Source organism: Octopus sinensis, linkage group LG13, assembly GCF_006345805.1.
Source record: "Octopus sinensis linkage group LG13, ASM634580v1, whole genome shotgun sequence".
NCBI lineage: Eukaryota > Metazoa > Mollusca > Cephalopoda > Octopoda > Octopodidae > Octopus > Octopus sinensis.
This window is the reverse complement of record NC_043009.1, coordinates 36,827,693-36,842,692: the sequence shown is the minus strand read 5'-3', so window position 1 is coordinate 36,842,692 and position 15,000 is coordinate 36,827,693.

Genomic DNA, 15,000 nt, shown 5'->3' with positions numbered 1-15,000 from the left:
CTGATTGCCTCATCTTGTCAGATAATAGCCTCTCATATTCAGTCTGATTTTTCTGAATTATTTTCATTCTCGCTTGTGCTCGGATATAACTTTTCACGCCACGCATCCATTTCCATAGGACAAGAAATATGATGATAGAGTGAGACATCTGCACGTCATTGGATTTACAACACTTTTGCCACCCTTCGGCCGCACTAGTTGTAGATTTCAGTATCAAGCATTGCAAAATGACTTGTACTATTTTGACGGCAAGTTTTATGTCAGAGTATCTTACTCCCTGAAGAGCTTCCTTTCCCACTGCTTTGTCAAAAATAACAAGCCTCCTCGATCTCTGGAAAGTTTATTTAACCTATACAAGAGACACTAACAGTTACAATCGTTCCGAGTCAGAATGGACTTGGGAGTAATGGTTAATTAAGAAGTGACATCATACTCCCCACAACTCCAGAACTCTTGAATTGAAGCCTCACCACCGAATGCAATTTAATGATATGCTCAGGGCACATACATATATACATAATAATATGCTTATTTGTGTTTGTAAACTTCTTTGTCCACTCTTGCTTGAATGTTGACGAATCTACTTGAGTCAAATGCGTATACATCATTGGATTGGAGTAACAAAAGCTTGTACAACAGTTTTGCTACTCTCTCGGTCACCATAGTATAAATTCTAGTGATAAGCATTGCAAGATAACTGATACATTTGAACTACAAGTCAAAATACTACCAGTAACTAACTGTGCATATAATAATATTTATTTCGATATATTTCAAAGCTTAAGCATACAACCTCATACATACACATGCATTCATAATTCATTCATTCGTAGAACGTCATAATGCACATATACATACACACATATATTCATACTTATATTCTTTAAACACTTTCCATGTTACATGCCATTTGAGTTGGCTGCAATGTTTCATCACCAATGACTCTCCTTGTCTACAAAATAGTTCTCCTTTATCTCCTACTCTGTCACACACTACTAATACTCTCTCGCTCTCCTTCTCTCTCTCTCTTTTTATCTATCTATCTATCTATCTATCTATCTATCTATCTATCTGTATCTCTACCTATCTATGCCCATGTCTTCCTCATTTTTCTTTCTCTTTGTTCCCTTCATTCCCTCCATCTGCCTATCTCTATTATTTACTCACACCACCACCAGATCTATCTCCATTCTTTTCCTGCATACTCTTGACTGTTTTCGCAAATTTGGCGTTTTTCTGTTTAATCCAACCATGTTCTCTCATTCACGCCCTCACACTCACTCTCCCCCTCACTACCACACCTACTCTATTTTTATCTATCTTCCTCTCTCTCTATATATATATGTATCAATCTAGCTTATCTGATTTACAATGACGATGACTCACTGCTTAATTTCATTTCCTGTTGTTAACTTTTACAGAACTTTTCGATGTGGAATGTGAAGACTGATGAATTATTTGAGCCAGCTTGTAAACTCGTTACCTTATCGTTCTAGGTTCAAATCCCATTTGATTAAAAGGGATAACTAATTTGCCTCCATTCAAAACTGTAAAAATATGTTTTGTATGCAAGTATAGATGTAAGTTCAATAACACTGTGTAACACGATTTTTGTCCTTGGTCTGCAACTGTTTTGGGATCTTTTCTTTTGGGATGCCAATACTCAATCTCTTCAATTTGTGTTCGAATAGATTTCATATTCGGTTTAATGATAGGTTTTATATGCTAATCAATGATCTTGACATTTATTTTCGCCATAAATCATTAAATAGAGAGTTAATAGCTTTTGAAGTTTGCAAATTTTGAGTAATTTTAGCCAGTCGTAAGCCACATACACATTCATGCCTGTTTTCATAGTAACAAGCCAAGCATGAGAACTCTTTTGTCTGCGGGATAGTTCGTGTTGACAAATATATTCTATTCATGAGGTGGTGGGGAGATGTATTAAGAATAACAGCTAAATATGCCTTAAATCGCGCAGCCCCAATTTATTTGTTTTGGCTTTTGCCTAATCGTAGGAATTCCCGTGTATAAATTACAAATTTGCAAAACTTTTCTGAAAATTCAAAAATAAAAAAATTAAAAGGTCATATGGCGTACGTAAAGCAGTATTACGCCAGTGTTTCATTTGTTTACTGTTGACGACACGTTCGGTCACACACAAAATAACAGCTTCCAAATCCTCTTTTCTTAACCTCTACAACTTTTTTAAAATATTTTTTTCTGGAAAAAGTGAAATATCTCCCGAGATTCAGCTTTGAAAACTACATTAATATAGCAAATTTTAAAATTTTCAATAAACTTTGAACTTTCGAAAGTTGGTAGCCAAACTGAAAAGCTAACATTTCCTCCAGACTTTGCTTTTCTTATATTTATTCAAAACACAAAGAATCCTTCTCAACACATGTTCATGATGTTCCCCGGCTCCTGCTCAGGATTAGAGATGCACATATTTTTATTAGCCTCTAGGGGACATGCTCTAGGGGTTATGGAGAAGCAACTGGCAATCAAATCTGTGGTACTAAGCAGAATATTTGCTAATAACAATAGTTCTGCATCAGAAATATCAGCGCTGAATCTGTCTGAAATGTAATGAAAGATAGGTCAATTTCTAAACAGTCATGTCCAGAACACAAAACAAAGTTTGAAGAGAATAGTGGTCATCTCCTTTGGTTTCAAGATGGAAGTAAATAGGAAATTACACTTACTGACCAAAGACAAAAAAAGAAAGTTAAATTTTGCTATAAAGTGCATTTAGTGTTTGATAACTCCTTTGTAACCTATTGGATGAAAGATGCAGCAGTGCAGATTTGAACATCACGTTATAATATCAGACACGAAATATTTTTTGATCTCTAGTTACCTTCTCTTTATATTTTGTAGTTAATTCCCTATCAGATCGGCATATCGTTTTATCCTTTAAGGATCAATAAATTTAACACAGCTCAAGAACAAATGCCAAACAAGTACGTAGTTTAACCCCGTTAAAACTGATACAGATAAGGCTGAAGTTTTTTCGATTGTCCAAGTTAACCTATGTGTAGTAGTAGTAGTAGTAGTAGTGGAGTAGTAGTAGTAGTAGATGCCAATGTCAAACTTTTTCCATAGTTGAGAGTGCATATAAAGCAAAAAGGCAAAAATTATATGTTGAGTTCAACAGCTGTTTCATTCAGATAAACACCACTAAATATATGATAATATTAAAATTAATTGAATTAATTTAAATAAAATTAATTTAAAACTAGTGTTTACCCACATCATCAGAACACCGCTACTAGTTCAAAGATGTTGAGATTTATCTGTATATGTATATAGATTGATCGATCGATAGGTAGATAGATAGATAGATAGAGAGAGAGAGAGAGAGAGAGAGAGAGAGAGGCATATATGCCGTATGTCTGTGTATGCTTGCATGTGTGTGCACCTACATGTGCGTGTGTGTGCGTTGTGGAAAGACTTTATACAGAACTCGGTATGCACAAACTTTAGTTTCCAGCATGTAGTTTGCAGGAAAAGTGCAACATTTGTCTACAAAAACAAATAATCAGATAAAGAACTGATATGATTGCCAAGACACAACGAGATGAAACGTAATGAACGAGAGTATCTCGAAAATGTATGTGTGTGTGTGTGTGTGTGTGTGTGTGTGTGTGTGTGTGTGTGTGTGTTTGTGCGTGTTGTGTGAATATCAGTGTGCGCGCGAACACAGGTTTCTGTAAATGCATCAGGGACGATAACTCAGATACTTCAAAATTCAGTTATGGTGTCTCTGATAATTTTGTGAGTAAAAAAAAAACAACACATATTATAAAAGAACGAAATGATATTGGAATGTATGCACGATGCCATGGTATAGATTGAACAGAATGAAACGAATAATGGGGAGAGGAAGGAAATCGAAATATAGAAGGTCAAATACGGTTGAATAACATAAGCTGAAGGAATCGATGTAATCAAAAGTTTTAGATTACCTTAATCAACTTCCACCTACACAGGTTGACCTTTCCGTACTTCTACTTTTCATTCTATCCTCTGTATGTATATATATATATATATATATATATATTATATATATATATACAAATACAAAGAAATATATAAATATGTATATATACATATATATATATATAATCATATATATATATATACTAAGAAATATATACATGTGTATATATATACATATACACACACACAAGTGTGTGTGTGTGTGAGTGTGAATGTGTGTGCGTGTGTGTATACATGCATACATGCATGCATATTATGTACCTACATATTCTACACACACACACTCACACACATATATATGTACATCCACGCATACATAAATACACATAAACTTGTATATATACATACGTAACAATATATATAATGCTTAGTATATGGATTTAACTAATCCAATAGCACTCACCTACCTCCCTACCTACCTACCTACATACATACATACATACATACATACATACATACATACATACATACATACATACATACATACATACGTACGTACATACATACATACATACATACATACATACATACATACATACATACATACATACATACAACATACATACATACAGGGCCGGCCTTGGGAGGTGTGGAGCCGAGTTGGCAACAACTTTGTTGGTCCCCAGGTTCTCAGTCAACTTGCACCAAGGTCTATAGTATCAAAAAAATATAAAAATCATAAAAATATAAAATCCAGTCGTTGAAACTATGGTACCGTACGCTGCCACGTAAAAGCGCTCAGTCCACGTTGTAAAGTGGTGGCGTTAGGAAGAGCATCCAGCCCCAAAAAACATGCCAGACCAGACGGCTGCCAGATGTAGCCCCTGGCTTGTTGGCTCCTGTCAAATCATCCAACCCATGCCAGCATGGAAAACAGACGTAAATGATGATAATGATGACATGCATATATAATATATATATATATATATATATATATATATATATATATATATAGATATATAATATATATATATATATATATATATATATATATATATATATATATATATATATACATATAAATCTTTGTATATAATCAAATGTGTGTGTGTGTGTGTGTGTGTGTTGTGTGGTAACTTTCTGAAACATGGATAATTTGTTATTAAAATTTTCTACATATACGTCTCAGATGATGCAGATTATGATTATATCGGAATCTGTTGTATAAAGCATTTTTCTCTTTCTTTTAAATAAACTCAAAGGTAGCCGGTCCTCGTCTAGGTTGTTTAGTATGCTAGAAATAGCAGTAATTAGGCTTTAAAAGAACAGCCACTATTCTGATCTTCTAATACGCCGCAAAGGGGAAAAAAAGTCATTTGCAGTATACTAGGAGATTAGTTGAAAGCACACGAAAAAAAAAAAAATGAAATGAAAAAAATAGCTCCGAGGTGAAGGGGGATTCCGAGACCCCCGCCCTCCGCTTTCGGTGCAAAAAAGTCATTTGCAGTATATTAGGAGAAGAGATTAGTTGATAGCTCAAGAAAAAGAAAATCGAGTTGGGTGTTGTTAACCTATAAATTTAAACTACATCTGAACTACTCTTTACTCTATCTTTTACTCTCTCTTTTACTTGTTTCAGTCATTTGACTGCGGCCATGATGGAGCACCGCCTTTAATCGAGCAACTCGACCCCGGGACTTGTTCTTTTGTAAGCCCAGTACTTATTCTATCGGTCTCTTTTTGCCGAACCGCTAAGTGACGGTGACGTAACCACACCAGCATCGGTTGTCAAGCAATGCTAGGGGGACAAACACAGACACACAACACACACACACACAAAAACATATATATATATATATATATATATATATATATATATATATATATATACATATATACGACAGGCTTCTTTCAGTTCCGTCTACCAAATCCACTCACAAGCATTGGTAGGCCGGGGCTATAGCAGAAGACACTTGCCCAAGATGCCACGCAGTGGGACTGAACCCGGAACCATGTGGTTGGTTAGCAAGTTACTTACCACACAGCCACTCCTGCGCCTATGCGTATTAAAATTATTCTGGTAAAAATCGGAAAGAAATTTAACAAGATCCCAAAGAAACTTTATTTGTTGCATGTTGTTACGCTAAAAGAGATATACATAAAATACAAATTAATGATGACTATTAATTAGAATTTTCCGGAAGCTGGTTAGATATTTACTGATTATTTTTTTCTATAAGCTCTGTTGTAAAACATAATTCTGTCTGTATGGCAAGAGCTTTGTTTCTTAGCTATAAGTTTCTGGATTTAGCACTAATGTGTGACACCAAATGTCTCCTACCATAACCCCATGTGCGTGTGTGTGTCTGTCTGTCTGACTGTCAGTGTGTGTGTGTGTGTGTGTGTGTGTGTGGCTGTATGTGTTTGTGACTTGTGTGTGGCTGTGTTTGTGATTGTCCAAAACCGAGTTGAATGCCATTGAACAAGAGACAAGAAATTTTCTATCACCTCCCCCATCATTTTCTTTCTCACTACACACAGCGCGGGGCCCCTTCAGCGCGGGCCCGATCGGGAGCAATCGGACCAATCGGCTTAAGGCCGGCCCTGCATACTTACATACATACATATATACATACATACATACATACAAACATACATACATACATACATACATACATACATACATACATACATACATACATACATATGCATATACTTTTTGATAAACTTGATTCAAAAACAAAGTGGGGCACTTTTCACAGAAATCTTAATGCATGATATGCAAGATCTAAAAATCCCTCAAATATTGCCCAGTATACTAAATAGCATCTGTTACTCGTCTCAATCTTAAATTAAAGATCCGAGATAATCTCAACTTGCCGTCATATATCAACTATGTTATTAACCTTAAAGGAGAGTCTTTCGAAAAGAACGAGCACCATAAACAACACTGACAACTACATAATTAACCACAAAACGACATTGTGTGTTGATATCTATCGACAAGGGAATACCCACGTGAATTTCTCTGAGGCAAAGTGAAATCGAACAGGCATTATGACAACACAGCGAATCACCGACAATCACCTAACCAACGGGGTCAATAACCATATGGCCAAGTGACAGGCACCAGTCACCTTTCAATAGCCTAAACAACAATTATTTGAGACTAACTTAATGCCAACGAGACTAATGTAATGTAGAAAGAAATAATCCGATTTACCAAAATCAAAATATTATATTTGCTGACACACGCGCGCGCATGAGCACACACACATAGATAGAAAAATAGATACATACATACATACATACATAGACAGACAGACAAATATAGATAGATAGATAGATAGATAGATAGATAGATAGATAGATAGATAGATAGATAGATAGATAGATAGATAGATAGATAGATAGATAGAACATAGGTAGATAGATATGTTTAAAGATGGTATGTATGTATGTAAGTATGCACGTACGTATGTATGTATGCGTGTTTTTGTATATGTGTGGCGTTCATTTGGCATATCGTTAGAGAGTAGATTTAATTTTTCTCTACGTTAATTTTATTTTATACATCTACGCAAATATAGAATTTTCGACAACTTACAAACTGAAATATGAATAATGAAATGGAATATATAAAGTTTGCGTGTGTGCCTACAGAAGCACACACGCAATCACAAACACATACATACAAGCACACAAAAATACACAAGCACATACATGTCATAAGTGAAGCCAGAAAAGAGATCATAAGACAAATCAGCCTTGACCCCAATGATGTAAAAGGATCATTCGCTATATTCTGTAATCCTCTTAGCAGCAGACATTGAAATCAAATGAACTGATGGATAGCAATAACCTGTCTATAATTATTGAGTTGTGTTCATCTGAGCTTTGGTATGTAGACACATAAACATTTCATTGAGATAAACAGCAAGCTGTATGGTCTGAGGCCATATTAGTTCTGACTAATGATAGACAGGTTTACCTTTTGAGACAAAGCCTCGGGATTACTTCTGATAGAATTGCATAAATATTTTATTTGAATATGTGAGTGTGTATGTATGTGTGTGAATGTTTTATGATCGTCGTAGTCATGTATCGCTTGCTTTGTGTTGTGACACTACAAACGAAAGATTTTTTTCCGATTAAGTACGAGCTCTGCCATCGAATAAAGCCAGAGCGTTACCTTGTTCTAACGATATCATATTGTTTTCTTGGTAGAGATATTGGGACGGTTTGTCAATTTCTTCCGGAAGTTGATGGTCGTTTGCGGAAGTGGATAGTCGTTTGCGGAAGTGGATAGTCGTTTGTGGAATTGGATGGTCGTTTGCGGAAGTAGATGGTCGAATTCATCCGTTCTTCAATTGGTCTTGCTTTTAATCCTGTAGTTTTTCCAGATACCCTACGTTTATGATTATACATGACAATTTTGAAAGTTCATCGTACCAAAATAATTTTTTAATGGAAATTTTATAATAATACGGGATTTAATTGCCTATATCTGTTTATCAATCTGGTTAGCTATCTTTTTATCTAGTTATCTCTACATATATAAAACTGAGAATGTGTGTGTGTGTGTGTGTGTGTGTGTGTGTGTGTGTGTGTGTGTGTCTGTGTGTGTCTGTGTGTGTCTGTCTGTATGTCTGTGTGTTTCCCTAAAACTTGAGAACTACACAATCAATTTCATTCAAATTTTACACATCTTTTACTTAGGGTCCGGGGAGTGTCATCGGCAAAATTTTTTTTTACTTTTTGCCTACGGCGAGCCCACAGCAATATCATATCTTCTCCACTACGATTCCCTAAAACTTGAGAACTACACAACCAATTTCATTCAAATTTTACACATCCCTTACTTAGGGTCCATGTAGTTTCATGGGCGAAAAAAATGTTCAACTTCTTGCCTAGGGCCAACCCATAGCAATATCATATCTTCTCCACTATTTCAGTATTACGTGTTAAAAGTGAAACAAAAACATTTCTCTATTTCATGTCAGATACTTTCACTTTAACAATAAAAATAATAATAACAATTGAATTATATGTAGTAAGTAATAATTAAAATCAAACTAAAGTATAATATAATCGTAACATAACAAAAGTAAAAATAGCAATTGGTATAAAATTGCATCAAGGATTTGAACTTGAATAAGTGGTTTCACTTGAATGGGAATAAAAAATAAAATTAGCGTGCAGAAATGGAATAGTCCTACAATTCCAGTCTGTTATATATTTTCAGTACTGTTATCACTAGCGATATCAAGATATAACTTTGTATTTTGTATTTTATGTGTAGATGTATATATATATATATGTACATGTAATATGTACACATATATATACACATATATACATGCACTAGCGCTATAACTCGGCAAAGACGGGTCATAATGCTACCATATATATATATATATATAATATAAAGAAGTTTGAAAACGCCACTATATAAAATTAATTTTAATTTTCTAAAAAAATTTACACGTTTCGGTTCTTCTTGAAAAAACGAATCTTATCAAAAATATTTTTAAAAGTTAAGTGTAATAAAAATGTTCATAATTGTTCCTTACTAGTCTCATCAGAGTCCACGTGGTGGTTTTTTTTTTTTGGGGGGGGGGCATAATAGCTGTCTTGTGTATTGACTAGATTCGTTGGCTGTAGTTGGGCAAATGACCAGCGGCCGAAATAGCAGTAAAGATTTGCACAAATCTAGTCCCACTATCTGAACATGGAGAACATAAACTCGAAAAGAACTAGTCTACATCATCGAATATTGTCAGCTTACGTACATACATACATGCATACATACATACATACATACATACATACATACATACATACATACATACATTCATACATACATACAAACGTAGCGTTGTAGTGAAATCCTGACGCCCCTGTTGGATAGCATGTCAACTGTCCTAAACCGTATAAATGCGCATGCGCATTGCCAGTGGGGGAACTGCGTGGTGTGTACAGGCGCTTTGTAAAGACAGTTGTAGAAGAGATATTGTTTGTTACGTGTTCTTTCTGATTGTTATTAGTATTGTTATAACCTTGTTATAAGTCCACGTTATAAAGTGGCACATACAGTGAGTTCAACGAAGGACATAACAGTGTCGACGAGACACAACAGCGGCGACGAAGATGAAATGAAATACTTCAAAATCGGTGACAAGGGTTTTCTTTTTTAATATACAGAAACGGAAAGGAAAATTGGGAAGAAGGTATAATACGTAAACGTTTAGGAAAAATAATGTACATGGTAAAAGGTCATATATGGGAACACAAGAGACACGTAAACCAATTGGAAAAAAGGTGTACGAAAAAGTGATTTAGGCATGAAGAGCCAATGGAATTTCTTTATGACATTTTTGACGTCCCGATACCTCAAGAAATGATCGAATCAGTGAGTACAGCGACTAGGAAAAGAAAACAAACAGAACTTTTGCAAGTAGACCCAAAGCGAAAAGAATTTTCCAATTTCTTCCAGGGGAATTGCAAAAAAGGGGGAGATGGTAACAAAGAAAATAAATAAAAGACAATTATTGACTTCCAATGAAAGCCAAACTCAAAAAAGGGAGATGTGGTGTAATCTTGACACCTCTGTGGGATAGCAAGTCAACTGACCTAAACCGTATAAAGACGCATGTGTATTGTCAGTGGGGGACATTATGGTGCGTAAAGGCGCTTTGTGAAGACAGTCGTAGAAGTCTTTGAGAAAAGATATTGTTTGTTAGGTGTTGTTTCTGATTGATATTTGTATTGTTATAACTTTGTTATAAGTCCATGTTATAAAGTGGCATATACAGGGAGTTCAAAGAAGGACATAACAGTGTCAACGAGACACAACACATACATACATACATACATACATACATACATACATACATACATACATACATACATACATACATGCATGCATACATACATACATACATACATACATACATACATACATACATGCATACATACGTACAGTTGCAGGCATTGCTGTGTGGTTAGGAAGCTTGCCTTGCAAATAAGTGGTTTCGAGTCCCCTCGTACTGTGCCACACCTTGGGCATGTGTCTTCTACTATTGCCTCTGTCCGACCAATCACGTGGGGGTGGGGAGCTATGTGTGTGTTTGTGTTTACTCCCTTTCTTCCTCGGCTATGGTTTGGGTACGAGTACGTGGGATAAATAAACACTAACAATCCCCCCTACCCCTGCTTTCACTATTGAACCTGCTCCACAGCCATTTACACATTCTGAGGAACTACAAGACACACAGCTCAATCCGTGATTTAAACAATGTCTGAATTAAAGAACTACCAACTGGATTCACCCAAGTCGATACATGCATTCATACATGCATACACACACACACATACTGTAGGAGCAGTGAAAGGTTAGATGTTGAATGAGTGTCTTTAATTCTAGATAAGCCGGTTTGTTGTTCATAAACCTTAAAATTCCACCTGTATTAGTAGCTAACGATTTAATATTTTTCTATTTCCTAAGTAGTCTCTTTTATCTTTCACTCTCTCACTCTCACTCAGTTAAGTTCTCTTCATATATGTGTGTGTATATATATATTATATATATATATATATATATATATATATATATATATATATATATATATATATACATATAATATATGTATGTATGTATATTACACAAACATAAGCACATGCAATCGCACAGACATACACACGCATACACATACACACACATACATATACATATATATATACATATATATATATATATATATTATATATATATATATTATTATATATTATATATTATATATTATATATATATATATATATATATATATATATATATATATATATATACATATATATATACATATATATATATATAATAGCGTAACATATCAATGTTTATATGTTTGTGTGCGCACATGTATCTGGGTGTACGTATCTGAAAGCATTAGTGTGTAATACAATTAACATACAAATATACACGCACACTCACACTTACACATATATAACATACATGTATTTCATGTATATATATATGTATGTATGTATGTATGTATGTATGTATGTATGTATGTATGTATGTATGTATGTATGTGCATTTGCCTTAAGTCAGTCTATTGATTAACTAAAGCCTGGTTTTTATCAACTTTTGTGGAATATTTTGAGCACAAAGGCTCTAGTTTCAATGGCGGAAATTTAATCTGTGAAGGAAGTGTAAATTCAGTTTAAGGTTGTGTAGCAGCAAAGACCAATTCATTAAAGTTGACCCAGACTTTGTTTTCTGATCTCGTTTGCGTGATCCGATCAAAAGAATTGGATAACTTTTAAGCAAATATATTTATTAATTACAAAAATATTTTGCTACTCCTTTTCGCCGGCGAACATCAAAAGGAATTATTCTTTAATAGGGATATAAACGTCAAGAAAGTAGTCTATATAACCTAGTTTTATATATCCTGTAACTATTACTACTATTTATGCTGCCTGCCTGTCGCTTCTGTATTTCGTTATTTGGTTATTACAAATCCGCATGCCTGAACATAGAGAAGCACATACATATACGATTATGCACACAGATACACATGCGTGCGCACATGTGCACTCACTTCCGTATCTAGTAGCTTAGACAATGATATTCACATATAAATATATACATCCGTACATGTTTACATCGACATAAATATGCGAAGAAATATAGATGCACATGCATTGATAGAAAGAGCGAATAAATTGAGAATAAATATGTTTCTCATTCATTGAATATATTCAAACAAACACACGCATACATACAAGGTGCACTCTAGAAGTTCTGAGGCTTTTTTTCAGGAGAGACATTTATTAATTTCAAAGATGTACAAAAATCTAATCTTCTTCAAAGGAGGATCTTCTTATTTTTATGCACTTGTTGCAGCGCTCCTGTTACTTCGTGAAGGCCCCATGGGAGTACTCCAAAGTCAAGATGTCCAGGACTTTGTTACAGTCTCCTTCAACTTCTCCTTCGGCTTAGGAAACAACTAAAAGTCATGAGGAGCAAAATCTGAACTGTAGGGAGGGTGAATTACAGTTCTGATGCCCAGTTGTCTAGCAATTAGTTATCAGGATAGAATTATAGAATAATGCACTGTCCTGCTGCAAGTATTCAAGTATTTTACGATGAAATTTTCTCCTGGGTTCCGCCAAAACCTTTACAATGTACTCTTTGTTGATTGTTTGGCCAGCGCGAACTCAGTGGTTATGGATGATGCCCTTGCTGTAGGAAAAGAGAACCATCATGATCCTCTCGGTGACCTCTTACGGCAGCGAAAAACAGACGCTTGATACATACTAGTTAATCCATAAACAGTCCGAAGCATTTCTTAAGTTTCTGTGGCGTTTTCGTTCAGCTTAACAAAACTCTGTTGCATAGCGAGCTCCCAAACTGTCTTCACGTCTCAGCTGCATTCTACAAACTGATCAGCTGTGACAACCAGTGTTTTGTAAGCTGTGTTCAAAGTGCTGTTAAAACCGTCTCTTTCAATCTTGAATAACAAAAGTTAGCAAACCGGCTTATTAGATGTATAACAATGATAAGCTATATCTGTATGTCTGGTAGTCCGTCGGTTTCAACGACGGCGTTTGCAGTTTATCCGAAATTAACTCGTGAAATTAACATGCAAGTGGCTGTGCACTCCACAGGCACGCGTACCCTTAAAGTAGTTCTCAAGGAGTTTCGGTGTGGCAGAGAATGTGAAAAGGCTGGCCATTTGAACTACAATGATCCAGGACAGCTATAACTGCAACTCCTAAAAGGTCAAAAATTCTTGGAATGCACCATATTCGTCAGACACTGTCCAAACTGATTATCATTTACTCTTCAGTCCTCAAAATCATTTGGACAGAAAAAATATGAATTCTGTAGACGAGCTGGTACTTAGTGTACCCTCTATTATAATTATTTATTAATTACTAGCAGTATCGCCCGGCGTTGCTCGGGTTTGTAAGGGAAATAACTATATAAGCATTTTTAGAGAGTTACTTCCCTTATAGATGCCAATTCGGGCTTTCTTAGCCATTTCTGTTTTGGTGTCTTCAAGCCATGAAGTCGTTGTTCTAAAAGAACGCTGGTCTCCTTGACAACGCTTTACGACGTTGATTTCCTTACACTCCCTTCCCCACAGCTTCACGAGGGAGGGAAGAAGGGGGAGAAGCAAACAGGTGCAGGTGTGACCATGGACGCCAACTCCGCCGCCATCGGCACACGAAAAATTATGCATTAAAATGGAATAAAAAATGATGTTAAATTATTTTTAAAATCGTAGACTCATCGTAGACGCGCGCTAATACTCAGATGGGCTCGATATTAATCACGACTATAAGATACCTGAATTTGGTTAAACTGCACCGCAAAATGTGGGAGTAGTTAGGGATCTAAATTGAAGGGGACAGACACTCACACAACTACAGTTTTATATATATATAGATAAAATTTTATATATATGTAAAGAGAGACACACAAACAGACAGGGGCAAAGACAGACAGACAGAAAAATGACTTGACCTTTGCAATGTGAATAATTTCGCAACAATCCTTACTCTTGTTATTTCCTCGTTTTTGTTTTCGTGATTCCGTCATCTGGAATCTTTTTTTGTTTTTTTTTATGCTTTCAATCTTTACATAATCCTGCAATGACCTGCACCATTGCAAAGTAAACAAAACAGAACACAAAATAAATTATAAATTGACCAAAAATAAGAAAACAAAACTAATAAAAGAAAATAAATAAATAATATAAAAATGTCATTGGTATCAGATTAAACGATAAAGCATATCGATACCGTTTAATAGAGTTAATTCCTTTGTCTGGCTACACGAATAACATTTTTATGTTTTTTGTTTGTTGTTTTTTTTTTACTTAACAAAATCATTAGAAACATTGACTTGTCTGCCTATAACGGTTAGATCACCCTCTTACTGTACTTATGTATTTAAATCTTTATTGACTGCATGGCGGTGGATATGTTAAAATAGGCAACGGCTTATGTTTCTTATTTTGAACCAGTCGAATGCGGTCATTATAT